A 26,241-nucleotide genomic window follows, 5' to 3' on the forward strand; every position below is an offset into this window, starting at 1 on the left:
TCATCTCCTACCCATGAATCATGGCCACGTTAAGCCTGGAAGAATACCCCAACCCTCCCTTATCTGTTCACACCATTCAACTATCTTATATAGAGAACAGACTGGAGTTTGCAATTTCTGTGGACACATGAAGGAAATAGGACTCATTTTTTCAATGACTGAACTGAAGCCTTTCTTCTTCAGCCTTATCTAGTCTAATTCTTGTATGCTTGATCTTTTTCCTTTTTGTTTTTGAGAATTAGAGAACTTTGAAATAGAAGAAAATTATGTATGTATGTATATATATATACACACACACACACACACATATGCATATATATATTTGAAGTAGAAAAATTACATACACACATATATAAATGGATATATATTATATTATATATATTATTACTATATATATATATATATATATATATATATATATATATATATATAATGGCTCTGCCATGAGGTGGGAGATTGTGGGAAAAGAACCTCAGTCTTCTGACTCCACTTGCTCAACCATAAAGTGGAAATAATAATACTTCTGCATCGGAGCTCAAGGGAGGATCCTATTACTTAATGTAGTCACTGCCAAACCTAAACGCTTATGCATTACTTTTCCATTGCTGCATAACAAATTACCACATATTTCCCAGCTTAAGACAGCACCCATTTATTCATTCTCTCGTATTTTTGCAGGTGAGAAATCAGCAGGCTTGGCTGGGGTTTCTATTGAGGGGCTCACAAGGCCACAGTCAGGGTGTCAAGGGCCAGATGGGTTCTTATCTGGAGGCTCTGGAAGAATCAGCTTCCAGGCTTATTCAGGTTGTTGGCAGAGTTTAGTTCCATGTGATTGTAGGGCTGAGGCCGCTGTTTTCTTGCTGGCTGTCAGAGCACTGCTCTAAGTCCCTAAGGCTACCTGCATTCCCTCTCACATGATCCTCTCCACCCTCTGCTCAGCAACATGGTGCATTGACCTCTTCTCACATTTGAAAGCTCTTCAATTTCTTTTGCCACAAGCCAGAGAAAACTCTGCTTTTAAAGAGCTTGTGTAGTTAGATTAGACTCACCAGATAATCTACCAATTTTTAATTTTTAAAAATGTTTTATTTATTTTTGAGAGAGACAGAGACAGAGTGTGAGCAGGGGAGGGGCACAGACAGAGGGAGACACAGAATTTGAAGCAGGGTCCAGGCTCTGAGCTGTCAGCACAGAGGCCAATGTGGGGCTTGAATTCATGAACTGCAAGATCGTGACCTGAGCTGAAGTTGAACACTTAACCGACTGAGCCACCCAGGTGCCCCAGATAATCTACCTTTTGCTATATAATGTGACATAATCATGAGAGTCCTAGCTTATCATATTCATGAGCTCCACCCACACTCAGAGGGGAGAAAATTACAGAAGGACAAGGGTTACTGGAAGTCATCTTAGAATTCTGAATGTGGCAGTGCATTGGAATCACCTTGGAGCTTTGCAAAAATACTGATTTCTTTGTTTCTACCACAGGCCCTCTGAGTCAGAATTGCTAGAAGTGGGTCCTGAGAATTTGTACATATATTTTTTAAATGTTTATTTATTTTTGAGAGAGAGAGAGAGAAAGAGACAGAGAATGCACAAGTAGGGGAGGGGCAGAGAGAGAGGGAAACATAGAATCTGAAGCAGGCTCCAGGCTCCAAGCTGTCAGCACAGAGCCCAATGTGGGGCTCACACCCATGAACCATGAGATCATGACCCGAACCGAAGCTGGATGCTTACAAATGAGTCACCCAGGTGCCCTGAGAATTTGTATATTTTAAAACTTCCTCATATAATCTGGATGTAACCAGCCTATGAATATAATGTGAAAACCATAGAGTTAATGTATGCAAAGAGCCTTGTATAGTGCCTGATATATAACATGAACTCAATAGGTGTTATTTTCTGTCCCTCTTTCCTCTAACATCACGCTACTCAAAGTGTGGCCAGCATGGGCCAGCATTACTGTCACCTCTTCGGAGCATGTCAGAAATATAGAATCTCAGGTCCCACCCCATTGAATCAGAATCCATGTTATACCAAGATCCCCGGGTCATTTGTTATACAGCTTTAGGAAGCTCTCCTAGGATGAACCCATATCATCAACTCTAAATCACTGTTCAAACTTATCATTTCCAAGTGGATGTACATATACACATATTTCACTTCTGTTAGAATCAATTTAACTGAATCCCAGACCATTTTTCCACACTCAGTGTATATCCAGCGTAGTGTTAGATGGTATTTGAAAAAAAAAAAAAAGTTATGCTATAATCTGAATTTAGTAATGCGTACATTGTTACTGGATGCATGAAATACGGAGCGATTCACGGCAGCAAGTTTGAGAGAATTCTCTGAGAACTCTAAGAGCATTTGATTTCATAGCAGGCAGGAAGAAGATCTTAACCTGGTTCTTGGAAGATATAGGTAGACAGTCTTAAAACCTAGTTCAAATGTTACTTCATTCACTCAACAAATATTTGTTGAGTTCCCATAATGTATTGGGCACTTGGCGTAGACACTGTTCCTGAACTCCTGGGGTTGCCACTCCCTGGCTCTCTCCCTTGGCCTCATGCCTCTAGTACAGCATTCAGCACACTGCATCATATGTTCTCGCTCAGGGTGTCAGGTTCCTGTGAAAGATGTTGCACTTCTCAGAGACCAAGTTAATTTTCCCTGGGATCTGCTTCCATATGACAGTGTTTGGCATACCAGAAGAGCTCAGCGAATGAGTAAATAAATGAATAGACAACACAAGGAGGGAAAAAAGGGACATTCCATGGGGAACATGCATGGCTAAAGGTATAGAGGAAAGAATGACCACGGCATCTTTGAGAGAAAGTTCTAGCCTGGTCTGATAGAAGGGTTCATATCGGAACAGTTAGTGGAGTAAGGTTCAGTGGACGTAGAGAATGGAAAAATTGGAATTTTAGGATGGAAAATATACGTTTTAGTTAAATTCACCAGATATGTATTAAGCTAATGAGCACCGGGGAGCTACTATAGGATTCCGAAGGAAATGGAAGAGGTTTGGGATAGGATGTGGTTATCTGTGGTACATTATAAAGGTTCCATTTACAGATCTGGTGGCTGTAACCAGGAAGGATTCGTATGGCAGAGATGGAGGCAGAGAGGCAACGTACGGGTGTGTGCATCTACACGTGTGTGTTTAATGTGTGTATATGGGGGTTGTAAGGAGAGAGGTATCACAGCTATCCAAGAAAAAGTCACGAACAGATGCTCCACATGGAAAAATTCCCATTTCGAACCAGCCAGAACATTTAAAAATAGATTGATAGGCCAACTTGGTCCCAACAGAGCTCTGAGAAAACATCCTCAGAATGCTGATTTACGGTTCACTCGCTCACGCATTCATTCTTGCATCCACTCAACAAATATGAACTCAGTGCTGGGCACCGTGCTAGGATCTGGGATTGCAGAGATGAATAAAATCAGGTCTGTTCCTGCAGAGGAAAAAAAAAAAAAAAGGGCCCTACAAATTAAACTTACTCTGTTGGAGGATTAATCGTGTTAGTGATAAGATGAAATTGCTTGAAATTGAAGATGAAAAACTCCTCTGCAAGTTCCTTAAGCTTTCACTGAAAGTCTGATATTTTCTGGCTCAGCAATGTGGTAAAATGGAAGGCAGACAGATGAACCTGGGGCCGAATGCATTTCTTACTACCTACGTTGAGTTTATGTCTGTTTCCTCATTTGCAAATGGTCATGATTCCTGGATTACAGGATTCTCGTGAAATTTAAGGAAATTATCAATATACGCAAAGTGCCTAGAAGTGCACGGATCACCTCTGGGTTTGAGAGGCTGAACATAGACACCGCAATACCCAGGCTACATTGCTGGCTGGTTTCTAGCTACGTCTGACCGATAGGAGGCACAGCAGATCAGAGGGGAAAAAGACAAGGAAGCTGGGATTTTTCTTCTCCACTTCCTCCCTCCCTCATCACTTTGGCTCTGAGAGAAGCCACATCCCCGTGGGATGCCAGGTCCATTAACAACTCCAGCCCCGTTCTGGAACGTATACTGACTGGTTCTCCTGCCCCTGCTTCTTTAGTGCAGTGGTAACACTTCCCACGTTCCTTCCCCCTGCCTGGGTGATTCACTGTCCTTTATTGGTTTCCTTACCTCTTCCCGGATCTCTGGACGTACCCCCTTTTGCCAGCCTCACCATTTGAACCATCTTGGTTGAATTATAATTCCTACCAATACCTTGACTGGTACAAAGACATACAGTTCCACCGGCGAGGCCCAAACCTCTCCAAGTGTCTTCTCTGAGTTATTCTGTGCAAAAGAGATTTCTATGGTCAAATAAGTTTAGGAAAGCTGTATATTTGATTTCCCTCTTCAAGAGTCATGATATATATTAACATATTAAAGGTTCAGAGAAGCCTGAAATGAAGAAATGTGTTTAATTTTATTTAACAGCATTTTCTATACTCATTTGACCATGAAACTATTATTTCATGTAACACCTATTAACATCCCACACTTGAGGAAATGCTGAACTAGGCTAAACTAATAAGATAATTTGTCACATTTATAGCAGTTTGAGGGTGAGAGAACATTGGACTTGGAATCAAGATTTGCTACTCCTTGTCCCGAATCTGCCACTAACTCACAGGAGACCTTGGGCAGACACCTCACCCTAGCAGAACTCGGTCTCCATGCAGGAGCTGGAGAAATGATCTGTTTTCCCTCCTACAAATCTGACTCCAATGCACACTCATAGTATTTTCATCAACATGAGCAATCTTGGCAGTTTGGGAAGAAGTATTCAGGAATGTTTTGCTTTGTTTCTTTTGCAACTGCAGCTTTTCACCCCCAGAATTTTACTTCTTCACAGTTTTTATTGCAACCGAGACTCCAGAATTTCAAAAGCACTTGTGTTGCACTGCACAGAAATGTTTGTAAAGCGAAATTCCGCTGTCTTCAATGTTCTTTCCATGATGCCACACCACAGTTTGCTTCTGCGGTGATACTGAAGGTATCTCCAGATCTACGGTTTATGATGCACTGCGTGCGTTACTTTTTATCTGGATATTTGCGCCTTGTGGAGGGGACAGCCCTGAACAGAGTCCGTAAAAACCAGTCACGTAGTGCAGTGGGTAGGAACCCTCCGTTCTCAGAACGTCTAATCCAGAAAGGTAAAGTCTATACACGTTTAAACACTGATGATTCCTCCAGTGATGTAAAAGAGTCATGACTATTAAAAAGCCATCGAATATTGTCCTAAACCAGAGAAAAATCAGCAAAAAAAAAGAGCTATGTCTATAGCCATCACAATAACAACACAGACATTTAATTCTGCTTGACTGGTATTATTCCATACATAAAGCACAGGCCAGATATTTCTCCCAACAAGGCAAATTGTAGCTCACAGGAAATGGAATTGAATACAGATTTCAGTTCTCAGAGTTTTAGATAAAAATGTAAATGAGGAGCAAGACAATAATTAAACAAATCATTCGCAGGAATTTTTATGGCCTACTTAAAAACCATCAGCACAATTCAAGACACAGCAAGAAATTCTGAGTCCTCAAAATAATTGATCTGCAACAAGGCAAACACTCATTTAAATCACCATCCTGGAGTTGAATCAAGGGAGCAGAGAGTTGGCGTCCGATTCCCCCTTTCTCATACTTTACTTTCTCCTCCCAGATATTTGAGGGGAAGGTAATGAATCAAATCTGAAGGAAAGATCACTGAGATACTGTTAATATTACCTAGTATTAGGATCTATCTATCACCCAATATCAAAGCGATCTGAGACGGTGGTGACTAGAATTACATATAAAATAAACCCACCCTTTCTAAATGGGGACAAGGAGAGGGAGGCACTCTGCAGAATTACTGTTTTCTGTGTAATTTATAAACAAATGTCCAAACCAAAGATGAAGTTAAAATTGCTCCAACATAGGAATCGAGATGTCTATGGTACTTCAGAACTGTTGGGTCATGTCTGGAAGTAGAATGGTGCTGTACCTGTTTGATTGCCCCCCAAACTGTCGCGTATCTGTATTATACACCACTCTGGACAGAGTCAAAGCCATATTTTAGAGGAGGTTAACGTACGTGTAGATGTTTGTCAGGGTGAATATGTGAGAAGTATAACCACGGCTGGGGAGGGCCTAGAGTATCAGCTGGGGGGAGCGGAGTCTTACAGAAGAGAAAATCTGGGATTGCAGACAGGAAGAAAGAATGACAGCACTTTAAACTACAGAAAGCAGGAGATTAGGGCAGATATGGTTTCCTTATATAAGTGAGACACAGAAGCCCAGAGACTCATGTTGTGCAAGTTCCCTAGTGAGTAAGTAGCAGTGCCAGGATGATAACTAAGAAGGGACGTCTAGGCTGGTCCTCCTCGCTGCCTGTTTTGTTGGCCCCCTAGCCAGGCTCTGGTCTGGACAGTTCTAGGACACATCAGCTACAGGGATGAAAGCATTTGCCATCTTAACTTCTAAGACACATGGAGGGTCATCCCAGGGGAAGAGACATAAAGCTGTTACCAGTTTGATTTCATTAAAGATCTAGATTTTACTTAGAAACAATACTCTCCTCCTTCCATTTGCTTAGTGTGTTCATACCTTTATATTTATGGCACACAAAGGAACTGGATTCTGCAGCAAAAAATATATTAAGATCCTTCTTCCTTGCCATTGTAACTTTGGGTTTTCCTGCATAACGAACAGAGCAGGTAGGCTTTGCTTTATTTCTCCACACAGCCCCGAATTCCTTCCCCTCTTTGGAAAGTTCATCACCTTCTCCTCTGTGTTACTTCTGGACTTTGTACATGACTTAGATTAGAAGCTCATCACCCTGACTACCTTTACAGTGGACAAAGAGGGGATTAAGAGCTTACAGTCTAACATATGTGGGTTGAAATCCCAATCTACTAAAAGGGAATCTGGACAAGTCAAATTCCTTTTTCCTTTAGTTTTCTCACTTAAAAAATGGGACAGTAGCTACTCCAAAGAGCATGTAGTAGATGTCATTGGTGTCTGGGCTGGGCACCATGCCCCAGCTGTCCTGAGTGTTTACTGGACCCTTCTCTGGAGAAATGCTCTCCTCTTCGGGGAAGCCTTTCACCCTGGAGGACCCCCTGCAGCCACCAATGCAAAATGAGGCAAACTCTGTGTATCAGTCCCAGAGGCTATATCCTTGCTTATGCCTTCCCTCTTCCCTGTGCTACTCCTTCACTCTCCTTTCCTTGAGAGAACATCCCCAGTCAATTACTTGCATAAGAATCCCCTTTTGTAAGACGCTGATTCTAGAGAACTTAGGCAGAATTTTAAAGACTAAATGATAAGTCAGTTGCACTTTACCAAGCATGGGTGAAGCATTTTCCCAAAGTAGCTATTGTCACATTATTAGGCACATATCTGGAACATTTAGCGTAATTCCTGGCACGTTCAGGTGCTCAACAAGTTACCCACGAAGTGAGGCTATGCAAAATCTTGTCTTGCCATCCATCTTGTCTCGTCTTGCATCTGATCTGAGTACCGTGAATATAATATCCACGCAGGTGTCTGCACTGATCTCATTCTCGACCATCTCCCCAAACACTCCCACCTGTATTCATTTCTATATATTTTCCTTTAAGCGTAATAGCTATAAAAATGTCTATTGTATTTCTGAAGACGAGACGCCCATAGCGGAGAGGAAAAATACAGTTTCTATCCTCAAGAAGTATAAGTGTATTCTTAGATTTACTATCAACATAAAATAAAAGAACAATGCATATCATTAGATTGCAGGAAGTATTTAGGGGAAAGCCATTAAACTGTTTATAGGTTTTATAGTTTTATAAGTAACCACATTAATGGGATATTGATATATTTAGAGTAGTTACTTGCTTTTTCTCCTCTTGAAAATACGGGAGTAATGATAATACTGAGTATATGATCTGAAGAATTCAAATAGCTGAACTTGTGCTTTTTAAATTTATAATTCCCCACTGAAGCAGACAGCAGGCTATTGCAAATATGTAATGAAATTAAACCAGATCCTGACACTGGATGATTCAGATGTCATGACTTGTGGGATACTTTTGCTGGGAAAATCAATGGTGCTTCTGGGTTGCTTCCATTTACACAGCCATGAAAAGTCCATTTCCCCTCCTTTTACTGTCCCTCCCATCTCTGTCTGCTGAATCCATGAAACCTTACTGGATACAAAAAATAGAAAAACACAATAAGCTAATTTGATGAATATGGGTTCCCTTTTGGCTTCCATCAGAAAGCATAAAGCTCTATTCCCCATTGTTTGCTCTAGAAAGCGTTACAATCTCAGGCCAGGGGTGTTAGGGAGAAGTGGTTCAGCCTCCTGGATCTGTAGTATTTAGCCAGAAAGAAATATCCTATTATGAGACATATATGTGCTCAAATTTATGAAGAAATTCAACAGTTGGGCAAAAGAAGTGCACTTTGCATAAAAAGAAGGACACATTCCTACACATCATTCTCCTTCAGATACTTTAGGGTTTGAGAAAACTTCAGTGTTGAGAAAACACAGAAGCTCTAAGGGTGTACTTGGGAATGTCAGCGTAGAGTTGTTATGACATAAAAAAAATCCATAAATATATATCATCATGATGCCAGATGCTCTGAAAAAATATTAAGTAGGAATGTGGAAGTGCTGGGATATGCAGAGGGGAGGTACTGGGTCTCGGAGAAGAGAGAGGCTGTGGTCTGTACTCAGCAGGAAAATGAAAGAGAGGTAAGGAGGACACTGGCCTGGGCCCCCAACCGAGGAAGCAAACTGGCAACACAAGATGATGGAGCCTTCCTCTCTTTCTATGGAGAATGGCTAATAAATAGTAATTAGCATTCAGATTCATAGGCCTATACTTTGGATTAAAAAAATCAAGGTAGAGAGAGAAACGTCAAGTAAGCTTGTTAGAGGTTACAGATATAAAAAATGTTATTTTGGTCATCAAGCTGCAATTTCCATTTAGAGAGTGCCATGGGCTTCATGCACATTATCTGACAGCAGCCCAATGAGATGAGAAAACAGAGGCTCCCAAGAATCTACTTGAAGTCCTCAAGGTGTTATATGTCCTTCGTGGTGGAGCCTAGCCTTGAGGCCAGGACCACCCAGCTCCTAAGTTCTGGTCCTTAACAGCGAGGTGATACTGGCCAACACCATATTATAATCACCATTACAGATGTTAGTACTTTCAAGGGAGGAACTTAATGTCACTCTCCATATATCCCAGTACATACCACATGGCTTGACTCAGAAATATTTGTTGGATGAATGAATGAGTGAATGGACCTGATAAAATAGTACCTAGGAGAAACTTGATTCTTAGGTATGCCTATAGACAGTGTGGTCATGAATGGAAAATGAAAAAAAAAATTCCTGTTTCGTATTATTTATAATATTTCCTATAATGCCTTCCTCTATTGATAACATTTCTCCCAGCTCTGTGAAGAGCTCTCTAACCTTCATCCAAAGCAATCACTCCTTCTAAACTTTAATAAGTTTATTACTGTAGAAAGAGGCCAAAAAGAACAATAGGCCTAGCTCTCGCTTAGATAAATATCAGTTTCCTCTTCTGTGAGATGGTGATAATTCCTTACATTGGCACTTATTCAGTTAATATTTATCGAGTGATTTCTGTGTGATACACATGTAGGTGCATGGTCCTAAAGCAAAAGGAATGAACAGGACACACTTAATGATGGATTCTGTAACTTCATGTGGGAGGCAGACGTGTAAACAAATAATCACAACACAGTGTAGAAAATGCCATCCTGACGACTTTAACTACGGACCAGGGAGCACAGAAGAAAATGGCTGGGCTGAGCCCAGGGGTGTTATGGAGATGCTGTTCAGTGTATTGGCTATGAGCACAGACTCAGGATTCAAAGGCTTGGGTTCAAATCCTAGCTTGACCACTCATTGCCTGTGTGACCTTGGGCAATTTACTTAATGCACCTGTCACTTCCCATTTCCTTGTCTATACAATGGGAATATTATTAGTTCCAACCTCATAAGTTTGTCCTGAATGTGAAAAATGGCACGTAACATCTAAAGTATTTAGCTCTGTGCCTAACACATAGCAAAAGCCTGATGAAGGCTTCACTGAAGAATCTTGGATAGTAAGTTGGAATTTGTTGGAAAGACAGGTGTTGCATGGAGAGGGATTCCACGTAGAACAAACCACATGCCAAATGGTTGAGAGGTGTGAGATTTTCTGTATTTTGATTTTATGGCCCACTGTAAAAAAATACTTTATGTCACAATTTGACACACACACACACATGCACACATACATGACCAAAACCAAACTTTAACAATACTTACTGTGTCCAATGTACTTGGATTCATTCCATTCCATTCTAATTTTTTAAAATGGCGATTCAAGCCCATTAGATTGATTTTGTGCCCTCTTAGTGGGCCAAGACCCACAGTTTGGAAGATACTTATTTAGGATAGGGTAGGTACTCTGGTTTTACAAAACAGAAGTGCTAGGCATAAAAGGAACAAAATCTGACTATGCCACACATTGTGCTTGGTCCCGGCCTTAATATAAAGGAGAGTGTTCAGAGATGAGGCTGAAAGAAAAGTCAGGGTCCTTATCCTAGAGAGACCCACATAAACCATGTGGCAGAGGTCCAACTTGATCCGCAGGCAATGAGGAATCACTGGGGAACTGTCCCATTCTAGGTGTGGAGGGTTTGCGAGATCATTCTGGGGGGTGGTGTGTGGGATGGCGCTGCAGGGACAGGACTAGAGTGATGTCACTGAGTTATGCCTTGATGAAAAGTGTGAATAATTACTAGATTCTACGATGATAAACTTACAGTAAATTACACACCTCATCCTAAAATTCAGTGCCTGACCCAGGACATCAGACCTTCTATTGTATTTATAGTTGTACAAAGACGTGGCTGAAGGCTAGAGAAAGCGCAGGGTCTCAGGGCTGCTTTAGCAGATTTGGTTTCCAAGAAAAGTGTATTCAGTAGTTACAGTATTAGAGAAGCTAGTCATGATGTAATTTTATTTTCTGCCAGTGATTTGAAAATATTTATGTACCCGGTCTGAATTCAAACCCATGGGAAATGATTTTTCACAAATAGAAATAGAACGTATTTTCTGAAATAGTATGAAATGTAGGTGGCTATCAAAGGCTACATTTTAAAAATTCCTCCACTGGTACTTGGGGTCAGAGACAACTTGCAAGCAGAGATTTGGGCAAATTAGGATTTAATGCTTAGAGAAACTAACATTTAATGAGGGCTCACGGTGTGCAAGTGCTTTTATACATGTTGTCATAGAAGTTCTCATAACCCACCTTCACTTAAACAAATTGTTAAATTAACAGGGATCTCATTCTTTTGATGAAGCTGTTGACTAATATCTATAACTTTAAATAACTTGAGTGGTTGGTAGACTCTCCTTTAGAAAACTTGTGTACTTCTGATCATATGAATGGAACTATATGCTCACCATATATTTGTTTATTCAAATTGTACTTGTTATTTTGATCCTGTAATCTCCTAAGTAACATGTACATTGATGTGATATATTCACAAAGAAGAAAGATTTCTTTTTACGAAATCTAAGTTGAATGTTTTGGGCAGACTTGATAAAATAAATGAACTACCTAATAAAATGTTGAATTAAGTTAGCATAGGATGACTATAAAAGGACAGAGGAAAGTGGTAACAAATTTTTAGGTGCTTTTAAACACTCATTTTATTTTAAAGAAACTCACAGTGAAAGTCATTTTAAAAATGCTTCAGGGGTATATTTAATGCTGGGGTCTGGCCAGTGGGCCTTATTCTCCTAGAAGAGACCTTAGCTCTACATCAGAAGGTTGCTACATAAAAGAATTGTTGCATTTAATTTGAAATAAGCTATTTAATACCTTTATACATATTGTTTTCATTACTCCTTGGTATTCTAGTCACCTAATGCAGCATAGCAAAACATTCAAAAGTTAGTGGCTTAAGGTGGCAATAATATTTATTTTGCTCATGAATCTGCATTTTGGGCAGTATTGGGTGAGACAGCTGCACTCTCTGACCCTGACAGCTGAGGCAGCTAAAAGGTCAAGGCCTGGGTCAAGGGCTAGTGAAGTCACATAACTGGCAGGTGATGCTGAGAAGACTCAGACAGCCCTGGGCTGGTGACACAGACACTCTGTGGGCATCTCTTTCTGTCTCTCTGTGGCTTCTCTACCTGGTGTCTCCAATATGGCAGCTTTAGGGGACCCAGACTTTTTACAAATCAGTTCTGAGCTCCCAAGATGCATATTTCGAGAGAGAGTGAGCCAGGAGGATGATCTAACCTCCTAAGTCACAGGGTGTCCTTTCACTGTAACCTACTGATCAGGGCATTTACAAATATGCACCCAGATTCAAGAGGAAGGAACAAGGACCCTGCCTCAGATGGGAAAATGCCAGTGTTACATTACACGAAGATCGTATGGGGTGGGAGATATTTTGGTCATCTTTGGAAAATACTATCTGCTATCTGCTATACCTGCTTTAACTTACTATTATTTGTTTCCCAAATAACTGACTAAAGATTCCAGTGTCATTAGATAAAAAGAAGTTCATGGTAATTAATTTAATTCTTGCAAGAGATCTACTGATAGCCATCCTGGGTACCTGGAAGCTGAGGCTCAGAGAAGCTAAGTAACAAAAGCCTGCCCTTTTCCCATGAATACTTGCTGCCTTTCTTCTTCTGATATGGATTTGGGACTTGTGTTTTCTATCCCAAGACCTAAAACCAGCCCAATCCATTAGAACATCAAGACCCAGTGATGGACAACACAGAGTAGGAGTTATTTCAGTTCCGTTACATACAATAGTCCAGCCACCACCGAGACTACTGGCTCCCAAACTTTGCTGCACATTAGCTTTCTTAAAAAAAATCCTGATGTCCAGATTAGAACCCATACCAACTAAATCACAGTGTCTTAAGATGGAAACCAGGCAGCAGTAATTTTTAAAGATTCCCAGTTGATCCCAATGTGAAGCAGTAAGGAAGCTCTGACCACAATTCTTCCCAATAGAATTCTCTTATTTCAGGTTTCTACTGGGTTTTGCCTCTGTGTCTCTGTCTCTGTCTCTGTCTCTGTCTCTGTCTCTGTCTCTCTCTCTCTCTCTCATTCTTGCTATTGCACTTGACATCTCTAATTTTTCCCCAGACTGCGTATCCCGAGTGTTTGTTCTGAGTCCTGGTTTTCTCATCCACATTATAGGGATGATGATGATGATGGTGACGATGAATGTAATCTTACACTGCCATGTTCTCATAAGGATTAAAAGAGATAATGTAGGGGCGCCTGGGTGGCGCAGTCGGTTAAGCATCCGACTTCAGCCAGGTCACGATCTCGCGGTCCGTGAGTTCGAGCCCCGCGTCGGGCTCTGGGCTGACGGCTCAGAGCCTGGAGCCTGTTTCCGATTCTGAGTCTCCCTCTCTCTCTGCCCCTCCCCCGTTCATGCTCTGTCTCTCTCTGTCCCAAAAATAAATAAATGTTAAAAAAAAAAAAAAAAGATAATGTAGGAGGCACTCAATAAGCTTGTTAAAATATTTGTTGAATGAATGAAAGAATCTGAATCATTTCATAGGTTTCTCTTATGACCAAAGAAATTAAGTCAACATGAGTCTGGTTTCAGGTATTAAACACAGATGAAATATTCATTTTTAGGACACATTTGTTTTAAATTTAACACATGAGTTCATGAATAACACTATAAAGAACCCATTCCTTAAAATATTAATATAAATATCTATGCACAAGGGGAAAATAATTGGGGAATTTTATCTCCTCTGACAAAGGGGAAAAAAGGCCATTTAAAAATATTACTTTCTCCCCCTCAGATAGAGAGTAGAGGTGAGTCGCAAGAAATTCAAGTTCACATGAAAGAGCCATGATAAAAAATGCAGGTGGTGTGAAACATTTATAAGGGCCCAGTGTTAGGCGGTATGTAGGCTTGAATTTGAAATGACATTTTGGCATAAAACAGATCTCCCACAGGCAGATTTGAAACTTCCAGAAAAGTCTTAAAATGACATCTTTCAAAATGAACAATCATCAAATATGCCCAAGTCATTACCTCAAAGTACTTTGCTAATGAGACAGGCTGAAGAAATGGCTAAAAATAATTGACCCCAGTTTTACAGCTGAAAGTTGTAAAAAAAAAAAAAAAAAAAAAAAACCCAAAAAGCTATTGCAGGGTACGAACCTAGAATTAGACATTGGCAACTGTTTAGCATATTAAGTACAAACATTAGGACATGTCTCACTCAGCACAGAACAATTGCCAATAGCTTTTTATTCACGAATTTCAAATTGCTTCACAAATTACTTGGTGTCATATTTTCTCCTATAACTTTTATTCCACTTGTACGGTACTAGTTTAAAAAAAAAGACATTCAAGCTGATATCTAATGAGATGTTTGCCCTATTATCTCGTTAGATCCTCACACAATGTTGTAAATTAGGCAAGGTAGGTTTTATTGTTCCCATTTTGTAGATAAAGACATTGAGGTCCAAAGAGGTTAATAACTTCCTCACGTTTACATAGTCTTTTAAAGGCACTGTACCATCTTAGTTAAACACAAACCACAGTACACACTTGTGTAAGAGTTCTTCAGGAAGGAAATCAAGATAGGAAGAAAAGAATTTATGTCTGTTAATTACATGTTATGTGAAATATTGGACACAATATGGAGACTTGCTTATGGTAGGTTTAATATGAAAAGTTGAATATAAATTGAATGTACCTAATAATCCCAACCTCAAAATATGCATAAGAAAAAAATGGGAACAAAATATACCAAAATGTCTATTGATTTTTTATACCATTATTTCCTAATTTTCTGTCATAGACATGTATTATTTTTATAACTGCCAAGAATAATTAATTCATTAATTCAACCTTTCTACTGAGTGTCTCCTTTATACCAGGCATTGTGGACATTGTGTTTTGGCAGTGGGGATGATGGGGGAAACCCCTGCCTTTATGCAGCATATATTCCAGAGGTAAAATGGGAAAATCACTCAAAAATATTTCACATGGTGAGAAGTGCTGTGGTGACTAAGAATAACACAGCACAAACGCACGAAGTGGGAACAGGACAAACCTGAGCAGGAACTAAAAGGGTGTGAGGGCGCTCACTATTCAAGATCTCAGGAAGAAGCGCTTCTGGGCAGGAAACACAAAGATAAAAGCCTGAAGTGGGAACAGGCTTCAAGTGTCGGCAAAGCGCAGCAGAAATCAATAATCCAGGGCTGAATCATGCTGGACCTCAGGAGCCATGTGAGTGTCTGGACTTTATTTAAATGTGATGAGTACCATCGGAGTTTTCTGAATATGTGTTCTGGGGCAGGGAATCGTCAATGATCTGATTTGCACCATGTAAATATCCCTCTGGCTGCTGTGTAGGAAACAGCTTATAGGGAGCAGGAGAGGAATCGAGGAGGGCAGAGAGCAGCTGATGGCAACCAGCCAAATTGTCCAGTCCAAACAAGAAAAGACAATGGCTTGCTCAGTGTAGTAGGCCTAGAGATGGGGACAAATAAGGTGATTCAAGAATCTTTTGTTTGGCCTGAGTTCAAATGCGACTGCCATCTGCTGGACGGGAAGACTAGGGAAGAAGTATGCTTAGGAGAACGCTGAAGAGCTCCAGTTAGGACACTTGAAACCACCACTTGGAGACGAGGAGTAAGCAGTCTGGAGCTCAGGGAAGAGGTCAAGGTGGGAGACATATTTAGGAGTCACGCTCATAGAAATGGCATGTCAAGCCGAGGGGCTGGCAAAGAGCAGCGGGAGAAGAGGGCTCAGAACTGAGCCCTGAACTTCGCTAGCATTTAAAGGTCTGGAAAGGAAGAGCCAGCAGCCGGCAGAGGACATGGCACACGAACAAGCATGAGACAGCAGGTAGCAGGAAATTGGAAGTTTATTCTCGGTTATCTTCGAGGATGAGAGAGATAGAATTGGCTCCAGGGGTTGGTGTCACATATGCAAATACTGGTAAATAAGTGGTCTCAACTGTTTTTTTTTTTTTTTTTTAACATTTCCTGGAAAATTACAAGAAGAGTATAAGAAAGGGGGCATTGGTGGCTGAGGCAGAGAGACCGAACTTGGTATAAAGTCCTGACACTGCCTCTTACAACTTCTGTCAACTTGAACACATCAAACGTGGGAAACGTGGCCTCTTCTCATCTGTAAAACAGTGGTTAACAGCAGCCAACCTCAAAACCGGCCTAGAACCTCTCCTCTGGGATACTATCTCTTCTCCCCACCCGCCCTGGACTGAAACAGGCTGCTTCGAGGTCTGACTCCCCTGCTAGGTGGTGAGCTCTCCAAAGGCAGGAACACCACCTGATAGATGCCGGCTCCCAGATGTGCAGGGCAAGCCTGCTGCACAGAAGAGAGAAGGGGTAAAGATCTTGCTCTTTGTAGTCAGACCGAGGGTGGGACGTCTACATTTTCAGTAGCAGTATAACTCTGGATACATGACTTGCTCTCTCTGATCCTCAGTTTCCTGATGGTTTGGTGGGAATTGACACCTATGTCAAGATATTATTGGGATGAATGGAGATGCTCTCCGTACAGTGCTTTGCAAAGTGCTTGAAACGGGCCAGTAGGGAAGGCAGTGTTATTATTCGTGTTACATATTTGCCTGCAATGCACTGCCTGCCTTTCTCCGTCCTGCTCTGAGCCCCAGGAGGATGCTATGATTAGAACCACAGAGACAGGTAAACCTGAATTCAGACCGTCGCATCTCTGTTTATCAGCTGACTTCCACACCACACATACGACTTTAAGCAGCAGCCTAAGCCCAAGTTTCCTCCTCTGGAGTAAGGGGATAACAACCCCAAACCCAGTGGGATGTGAGTAGGATAACTGTAAAAGTGTGTATAAGCACTTAGCACTGATGTACTGTGTATGCATTCAGTAAATCAACATCGCTGTGATGTGCAAGAAAGCCCTTTGTAAGCTGTAAATGACCATATATCCATAAGAGAAGTTTCCATTGTTGGTCACCGGAGGGTTTGTTGCTGCTGGGATACTAGGCTGCCCTTCACTGAAGCTGGCTGCATTTCTTCTTTCATTTCTTAACAGGAGCTGTGATCATTGTCCCTCTAAGATTTGGCCCCAAGAACCCCCTCCAGGAAGCCTTCCCTAATTAATTGCACGTTGTCTACTCTTTTATTCTCCAAACACTTGATCTTCAGGAGTAAATTCAGATTTCCAAAACAGATGAATTAGGGTTAATTAGTTGTAGCACCAGAGGATTCCTCTGGATAGCTTTAAATCATGTAATCCCAAAGCACAGTCGAACCACATGCAATTTACAAACATTTGATTAACAATTAGGAGCACTGGGATGTTGCTGGGGATTGACCAGACTGAGGTCCAGATTTGGTCTGGGTGATTTAGTGCATGTATGTTAAACGTTGCTTTGCTAGTCTCCAGAGTTGGCTTTGCCTGTTCTAGGATTTACTGTTAAGTTCCCAACGGAGGGATGCTGACTTTAATTTACATTACCTTCCTGGAGGAAATAACCCCAAAGGGCTGTCATCAGGACTCAGGGGCAAGTGGACTGCCTCTCTTATTTTTTTTTTAAGTTTATTTATTTATTGAGAGGAGGGGTGGAAGGGCAGAGACAGAGGGAGACAGAGAATCCCGGCACTGATGGTGTAAAGCCTGACTCTGAGCTTGAACCCATGAAACATGAGATCACGACCTGAGCAGAAACCAAGAGTCAGACGCTCAACCGACTGAGCCACCCAGGCACCCCTGCCAATCTGATTTTTGACAAGCAAAATCATTCATACCTGTTTTAATTGACTTAAGTGCCTCATTGTGATGGAAAGCGTGAACTTTCTGGAATGGTAATAAACTGTATACCAAAAGTGGGGGCCTGAGGGGGAATTTGACTTATCGAAGCAAGGGATTGTGGAACGAAAAACCAAGATAATAGTTTTAGATTTTTCTTCTTAATTTACTTCTTTGTTACTCCTCTGATCAATTATGATAAAACCATTGATGGTGAGCCAGTGGGCTCGCTTCAGGTACGATAATGAAAGAGAATGCAGAGAAGTTCCCGCTCCTCATGAGGCTTGAGAGAGGAAGAGCTCAGGGGACAGAGAAGACACACCTTCCTGTAATAGTATGGGAGAAACAAATGTAGGCTAGGCTGGGTCCTAGCCACTTCTGAGAAGGAAAGAGAAAGGTGAAGTCCTCTGTACTCCGGAGCTCTGTAAATGTCAGGGACAGATCCCTTGCGTGGTGGAGGGGGCTGAACAGCCAGAAGGCTTTGAGAATTCACACTCAGATCCCCTCAGGAGGGGCACAGAGGAGCAAGCGGGACAGCAGCCCAGCAACCCACACAGACCCATGTCTGGACGCTCAGCTTTTAGGGGTGATGAGGAGGATCCAGACTGGAGGTGGAGAGGTCCAAGGTAGAGTGCAGATACTGGTTCCTCTTCACTCCTTCCTGGCCGGGCGGGTACCCCTAGGGGTTCCATGTGAACCCTCATTAACAGTCTCCATCTTCGGCTGTGGACTACCAGCGGGGCCATGGCGACCGCTCCAGACCTCCTCACTGCTTCTGGTCCTGCTCCAGCTCTGCACGGACTGCCATCTCCCTCCAGAAATTGCCTCTGCCCCAGGAGGAAGATCTGCTCTAGTCCTGGTGCCGGACTTTTAAAAAAAAATTTTTTTTCAACGTTTATTTATTTTTGGGACAGAGAGAGACAGAGCATGAACGGGGGAGGGGCAGAGAGAGAGGGAGACACAGAATCGGAAACAGGCTCCAGGCTCTGAGCCGTCAGCCCAGAGCCCGACGCGGGGCTCGAACTCACGGACCGCGAGATCGTGACCTGGCTGAAGTCGGACGCCCAACCGACTGCGCCACCCAGGCGCCCCATGACTTTTATATTTAGTGTCTCTGGCTCTCAACCCCTGGCTATCCACTGAAGCACTCAGGCTTGGCCGTGTTCTCTCCCATCCATCCATGTAAACAATGGTAACGGTCGGCTGTTAATAGTCCCCTCCATTCTATCTATCCTCATTTAAATATATATATAAATTTTTATTTTTATTATAAATATAAAATTTACATAAAAACATATATTTCATTAAATAAGAGATGATGGCATATTCCTTGCTCTGCAACTTTTTAATTTTTTTGCTATTTTAACAGTACATCATGAACATTTCTCTAGATTAATATATATAAAATCAAGACATCCTTTTAACAGCTGAACAATATTCTATAATATAAATTGCCATAGTATATCTAACCACTGCTGTATTGAAGAACATTCAGGCTGTGTCCTTTTTTCACCACTATAAATAATATTGTAATAAGCATCCTTATATACATGGACTCACAAGCTACATCTTTTACTTCTATTGGAGATATGTAGCTATTCTTTATTTTTTTTAGAGAGAGAGAGAGAGAGAGCAATTGGGGGAGAGCGGCTGAGGTGGAAAGAGAGAGAATCCCAAGCAGGCTCTATATTCAGCATGAAGCCTAACGTGGGGCTAGATCCCATGACCTTTGGGTCCTGACCTGAGCTCAAATCAAGAGACCCACCCAGGCACCCCATAGATATGTAGCTATTCTAAGGGGTCTATGCAGCAGGGTATAAGTAGGCTGACTTGGAATGGAATTGCTAAGTCAATCAGCACTTTTACAAATTTGGTAAGTGCTGCATGGCCGGATGCTTTAAGAAAGTAAAATTTATAGCTAGACTCCCTTGCCCCTCACTGGCTGTTGATTTGGGGCAAATTATTTAGGTTTCTGATGTTCAATTTCCTCATTTACAAAATGAAAATCACATACTTTTTGAAGTATAAAGGTAATAAAGACATGCTGCCTGGCACAAACTAGAAACTTAATTGGCTACAACTCTTTTATTATTATTATTATTTTTTTTTTTTTGCTTTTTAAAAAATGTTTATTTAGTTTTGAGAGTGAGAGACAAAGCGTGAGTGGGGGAGGAGAGGAGAGAGAGAGAGAGAGGGAGACACAGAATCACAAAACAGGCTCCAGGTTCCGAGCTGTCAACACACAGCCCAATGCAGGGCTTGAACTTGGGAACGACGAGATCATGACTTGAGCCAAAGTTGGACACTCAACCAACTGAGACACCCAGGCGCCAGTTTTGCTATTGTTAAAAGGTACATCCTAAACTTATGGTTAGAAAAATAAAATTAAGGTCCCATACCTGGGAGACTCACATGATAGTCCCAGTTCTCCCTCTATCTGGTGTCAGCCTGGCACATTGTTTGTATTTTCTAGGTCCCAAAATATCAATTTTTAAAAGTGGGTGCCATCATAAGCTGCCCCTAGGCTGTTCTGTAGTTGCATGATTGTCGCAATTGGTTATTTTATTTCTAGGGCATTACTAGGCAAAAGCTATTGGCCTTTCAGATCTACACAGATTATTTGTGCTGAGGCAGGGGCAAAACTGTAAAATAAAAACAAACATTCTAAGCCAGGCCCTTAAGTACATGGCAAAGAAACACAGTTGGCTTCTGAAGAAAGCACATCCCCTTCTCAGATCTCAGGTGTGGGCAGATCTCAGATGTTGCACAGTATCTACTAGGTTGTCACCCTTTCTTATTACAAAGAGGGACAATAAACCATCTCTGGAGGGATTGTGCCTTAAGAAATAGGTTGGTCTCTAAAGCAGTTTGCAAAAGATCCAGTCATAATTCCCCCAATCCTCTGGGCAGGCACCATTTTACCCCAGCAGGGTCCCCAAATCTCCATTGACCATGACCCCACGGTGTGTTCTGTGGGCCAATTACACGTGTGTCTACAATTGGCAATCAGCCTTCATGTCTGATTGCTGTAGTCCCAGACTGTCGGCCCAGGGTCTTTCTTTTGCCTAGCAGAGGACCAAGAAACCTTTCCTGAGTGGAACAGAATTGTGCAATTGTTTTCTTTATACAGTTAAACTGATTAAATACTATATTTTAAGATACAAGCTGCCTCCCTTACTCCAAATGCTTTTTTTTTTTTTTTTTGTAAATGCAGCTGAATTGAAACTATGACTTATAAACCGTTAGCATAAGAGACGTTTTAGAGTATCTCTCCCAAAACCTTTATTTATTCATTCCCCCATTTACTCAAATAATGCCGCTGTGTTCCAGAAGAGGAAACTGAGGTCCAAGTAAGTGACAATTTCAAGAGCACAGAGTCACTGGTGGAAGAGCTGAGGCCGGGATTTGGGCTTTTTGACTCCTGATTTGGTGCTCACTTTGTCTATCATGTTGCATCAAAAATTATCAGCTTAGGGACCATAATTCTATGCACCAAAGTTTTCCTTAATAATATCTGCAATATGTAGAAATGCTTGGTGTCTTGAACATTTTAGTTATCTAAGATTTTTATGAAATAAAAAAAAAATCACAACCCATAAGTTTTCCCTGTGATCGCTTTCTCCTAAACTGTCATGTTAGATAGTAGAATATTTGTTTTGGTTTCATTTTATAAACTAGAGAGTCCACTAACAATACTGGAGAAGCCACCAGGTGTCTAATAGGAAATACAGTTCATTGAACAAAAAGTCAAAATCCAGGGGTGCCTGGGTGGCTCAGTAATTAAGTGTCTGACTCTTGTTTTTGACTCAGGTCATGATCTCATGGTTCGTGGGCTTGAGCCCCACATCAGGCTCTGTGCCAATAGTGTGGAGTGTGCCTGGGATTCTCTCTCTCTTTCTCTCTCTGCTCAGCAGAGCTCTCCCCAGCTCATGCATTCTCTATTTCTCTCTTTCTCCAAATAAATAATAAACATTTTTTTGGACAGTATTTAAACAAGTTATGGAGTTTCAAACCAAGGCAAGGGCTCTAAATGGTGCACCCCTCTCAACCCTCCTCCCCCATATTATCTGAAATCTGATGCCATATCCAAGGTGCAGAATTTGGGAGAAATGACTGTAACACATTCTTATTTAGTGTATGTTGAATAGGAGATATTCAGAACTAAGAAGGCCACAGCTTCCACATACTATAATAACTTGAAGTGTCTAAGCACATGCAAGGAAGGTTTTACCGCAACAAAAAGAGTCATAGGCTTTGAAGCCAGATGGACCTGGGTTCAAATTCTGACTGTCACTTCACATCTCTGTGAATTAGGAACTCATCTATCCTCTTGGGTAAAACAGAGATAACAATATCTTCCCCATAGGATTGTTGCAAGATAACATATGAAAGAAACGTAAATGTGCCTGGTACAATGGTTAGCGCGTAGGAGGTGAAACCAAAGACAAGCAAATGTGTATAAAATGAATTCAGGGGCGCCTGGGTGGCGCAGTCGGTTAAGCGTCCGACTTCAGCCAGGTCATGATCTCGCGGTCCGTGAGTTCGAGCCCCGCGCCGGGCTCTGGGCTGATGGCTCGGAGCCTGGAGCCTGTTTCCGATTCTGTGTCTCCCTCTTTCTCTGCCCCTCCCCCGTTCATGCTCTGTCTCTCTCTGTCCCAAAAATAAAAATAAAACGTTGAAAAAAAAAATGAAAAAAAAATAAAAAATAAAACGAATTCAACGAGTAATAACAGCAGAGCTGAGAACAGCTACCAAGAAGGATCCATATGGGAACCAATTGTTCACCAAGATGAGAAGTGTGGTCTCTGTGAGGTCCTACATGATCAATGCTAAGCTTGTTCACAGTAGAAAGACAAGAAAGAGTGTGTCTTGCAGAACCAGAGAAATAGTTTCCCATGAAGTAACACATGAGATGGTTCCTGGTAAGAAAGAAACAGGACCTCTCTGCAGCCCAAATTGTCATGGGTCAAAGAAGATTTGCCAGAATAGAAGGGACAAGGCTGGAGCTTGAAGGTGAAATGAGATTCCAACAGCCAGAAAGGAGGGCATCAGGGACCCCGAAAGCTCAGAGGCTGGAACATAATTAGAAGGTGCTGCTCTTGGAGCCGAGAAAGAGTGCTGAAAAAGAGGAAAGGGAAGAGAAAGAAACCGCAAAGTGTATTTATTCCAATTTGTGCAAAACCTTGGTTGTCAAACTATGGGATCTGTGTTCTCTCCAGCTGACAAGGAAAAGCTATGTGTATGATCTGTTGGAAAGTGGTCCTTAGGAAGTGGAATCTCATGATTGGGCAGGAGCAAAGAAGAGGCTGAAGGCAGTGGGAGGCTGTGGATTAATGCAGAGCATACTGAAGCTGGGCTCAAAAGCCTTGGAATTTATGGTCCAGCATCACTGTCTGATTGCTCTGAAACCATAGACGACGTGCATAAGCTTCTCTAAACTGTAGTATCCTTTTCTACAAAATGAGAAGAAATAATACCACAATTTGCTGTGATGTTCAAATACGCAAATATATGAGTAGGTAGAGAATTACTTTGTAAACTCTCCAGCAGGGCCGTTCCATAGAACTTGTTGTGACGATGGAAGTGCTTTGCGTTTGTGCTGTCCATATTGGTAGTCCCTAAAAACGCTTAAATATCACTAGCCATACTTGAAATGTGGCGAGTGTGACTGAGAAACTGAATGATTACTTCTAACAAATTAGACTGAAATTTAAATAGCCACCATATCTGACAGCACAGCTCTAAAGTCTAGGGTAGTGGAAAGGAGAACGGACTTCGGAAACAGAGACTCAAACGTGTCTCTGACTCAATGGACAAGTCACTTCAACTCTCCTGGAAGAAGAGCAGGTGTATTGTCACAGTAGCTAGATGTCCTTGAACTGTGGACTCAAGGACTTCTGCAGCTCTGTGACCACACCACGCTTTCTTGAGCCTTTACGTCTCTGCACTCACAGCTTTCTCTGCATGGAACCAGCACCCCACTTTGCCCCTCAACTTTGCTTGGAGAAATGAGAATTTCTTTCGGACTTGATTCAGGCACCTGCCACCCACCATTCACAAAGTCCTTCATAGCCTCCACGTGGATTCTTCGGCTGGGTGAGGCTGTTCTCTACATCTCAGGCTGCCCTATGATTCCGACCATCACACTTCATGTCACGCTGCAGCCTGTCTCCCACAGGGGGCTGTTAACGCACAGGGGCACTCCCTGGGGGGGGGGGGGGGAAGGGATCGAATTTTTTACGGTGAAAATTTTCACAGCATAAAATACACTGTTTTACCCATCTTTAAGTGCACAGTTAAGTGCTATTGAGTATATTCACATTGCTATCCATCCATCCCCACCATCCACCCGCAGAACTTTCTCATTTTCCCCAAATGCAAACTCTGTGCTTATTAAACAATGAATCCCCATTCCCCACTCCTAGCCGCTGGTAACCACCATTCTACTTTCTGTCTCTGTGAATTTGACTAGGCTAGGTATTTGCTCTTCTGTGACTGCCCCACCTCACCTAGCATAGCATCCTCAAGGTTCATCCGTGTTGTAGCATGTGTCAGAATTTCCCATCTTTTTAAGGCTGAATAATACTTCTTTATATATATATATACCACATTTGTTTATCCATTCATTCATTGATATACACTTGGGTTGCTTTTTTCACCTTTTGCTGGAATTATTATTGTAAATAATGTGGCTATGGACATGGGCGTATAAGGTCAAATTTTGTATCATAGTTTTCTGTGTCTCCAACTCAAACTGGCAGACCTATGAAGGGCACAAAGTGATAAAAGATATTTTATTCGTCACAGGATACGAGTGGAATCCCAGCACCAAGTGCTGTCCCTGGAAATACACGAGATATCCAGTAAAAGTACAGAGTAGAACGAGGTGACAGAGGGAAGATGAAAGAAAGAAAGAATAGAGGGAGATAATGAGGCAGGATGATTTGTTCAAAGCTCAGACATAATGACCATTTGACTTTGCCTTCCCATTGTGGATGTACATTGCACTAAATGAACCCATCACAAACTTCACCTTAAAGGTTTTCCTTTCCTTCCTTCCATCTTTCCCTCCCTTCTTCCTTCTTTCCTTTTTCTTTCCTTCCTTTCTTTCTTTCTTTCTTTCTTTCTTTCTTTCTTTCTTTCTTTCTTTCTTTCTTTCTTTCTTTCTTTCTTTCTTGTTTCCCTGTCTCTCTCTCCCATCCACCCTCCCTCCCTCTCTCTCTTTCCTTCTTTCCCCTCTTCCATTCTTTTTTTCTTTTTCTTTCTTTTCTTTTCCTTTCTTTTTCTCCTTCCCTCCCTCCCTCTTTCTTCCTTCCTTCTTTTCTTCCTTCTTTTCTTTCTTTCATTCATTCTTTCATTCATTCATTTTTAAAAACTTCTTCTTGGAATCAGAAGTCTTTGTGTATTTGTGACATTTGTCTTAGATAGTCACCAACCCTGAACATCAGCTTCATCTTTTTTAAAAAAATTTTCTAATGTTTATTTATTTTTGAGAGAGAGACGGAGAGTGGGTGGGGAAGGAGTGGAGAGAGAGGGAGACACAGAATTGGAAGCAGGCTCCAGGCTCTGAGCTGTCAGCACAGAGCCCGACACGGGGCTCGATCTCACAAACTGTGAGATCATGACCTGAGCCGAAGTTGGATGCTTAACCAACTGAGCTACCCAGGCACCGCCCCCCTCCCCCCCAATCAGCTTCATTTTTAAAACAAGTCAAGCTTATTCTTCGCAGGTTTGTGTGTGCATGTGCATGTGCGTGCGTGTGTGTGTGTGTGTGTGTGTGTGTGTGTGTGAGTGTGGTGTGAGGATGAAATTTCAGTATATTCTGTGAACGCTAAAGAACTATATAAACTATGGAAATTTCAGTTCTTCCCCACAACTTTTCTTTCATCTGTATTTTAATTATAATAAGTCAATTAAAATCCATAATGGAAAAAGAGACTAGAGACTTAAGGAGAGTTTCCTTCTAAATGCCATTTCTAAACCTAGAGGCAAGGAGTGTCAGATTGTTAAAATTTTTACATTCTAATCACTTTCCGATGCTATTGAAGTTTCGGGTGTTCAATTTGGGCTTGACACAGTCAGTGAAAATATTAAGCCTTAAAAACACCAAAAAGTGCTAACACAAAACTACAGTAATACTTCAGCCACGGGCAACATTTGAAGAATCCCCAGCTACATAATCACATTAACATTTAATGTGCCCAAGTTCAGCTGAAATATGTCTCCTCTCTTCTGCATCTTCCTCCTGAAGCAAAAAATGCCAGGGGAATGCAAGAATACCATGTGGGTCCTGTGATGAGTCCCCCCACAGAAAAATGTCCTCCAGACCCCTTTCCCACACAGACTGCTCCTCGAGGTAAACACAGCTTGTACATGTGGGTAAACATCTTTTATCATTTTCCGCACTTTATAGGTCAG

At 41.6% G+C, this 26,241-nt stretch overlaps 1 protein-coding gene across 15 annotated transcripts in view; it reads right to left on the bottom strand.

Moving 5' to 3' along the window:
* The window catches only part of DAB1 (DAB adaptor protein 1), a 1,153,213-nt gene that overhangs the window by 448,087 nt on the left and 678,885 nt on the right, over positions 1-26,241 (bottom strand). The gene's annotated exons all lie outside the window — the stretch shown is intronic.

This window comes from Herpailurus yagouaroundi, unplaced genomic scaffold (genome assembly GCF_014898765.1).
Source record: "Herpailurus yagouaroundi ecotype Mexico unplaced genomic scaffold, PumYag 77, whole genome shotgun sequence".
Taxonomy (NCBI): Eukaryota; Metazoa; Chordata; class Mammalia; order Carnivora; family Felidae; genus Herpailurus; species Herpailurus yagouaroundi.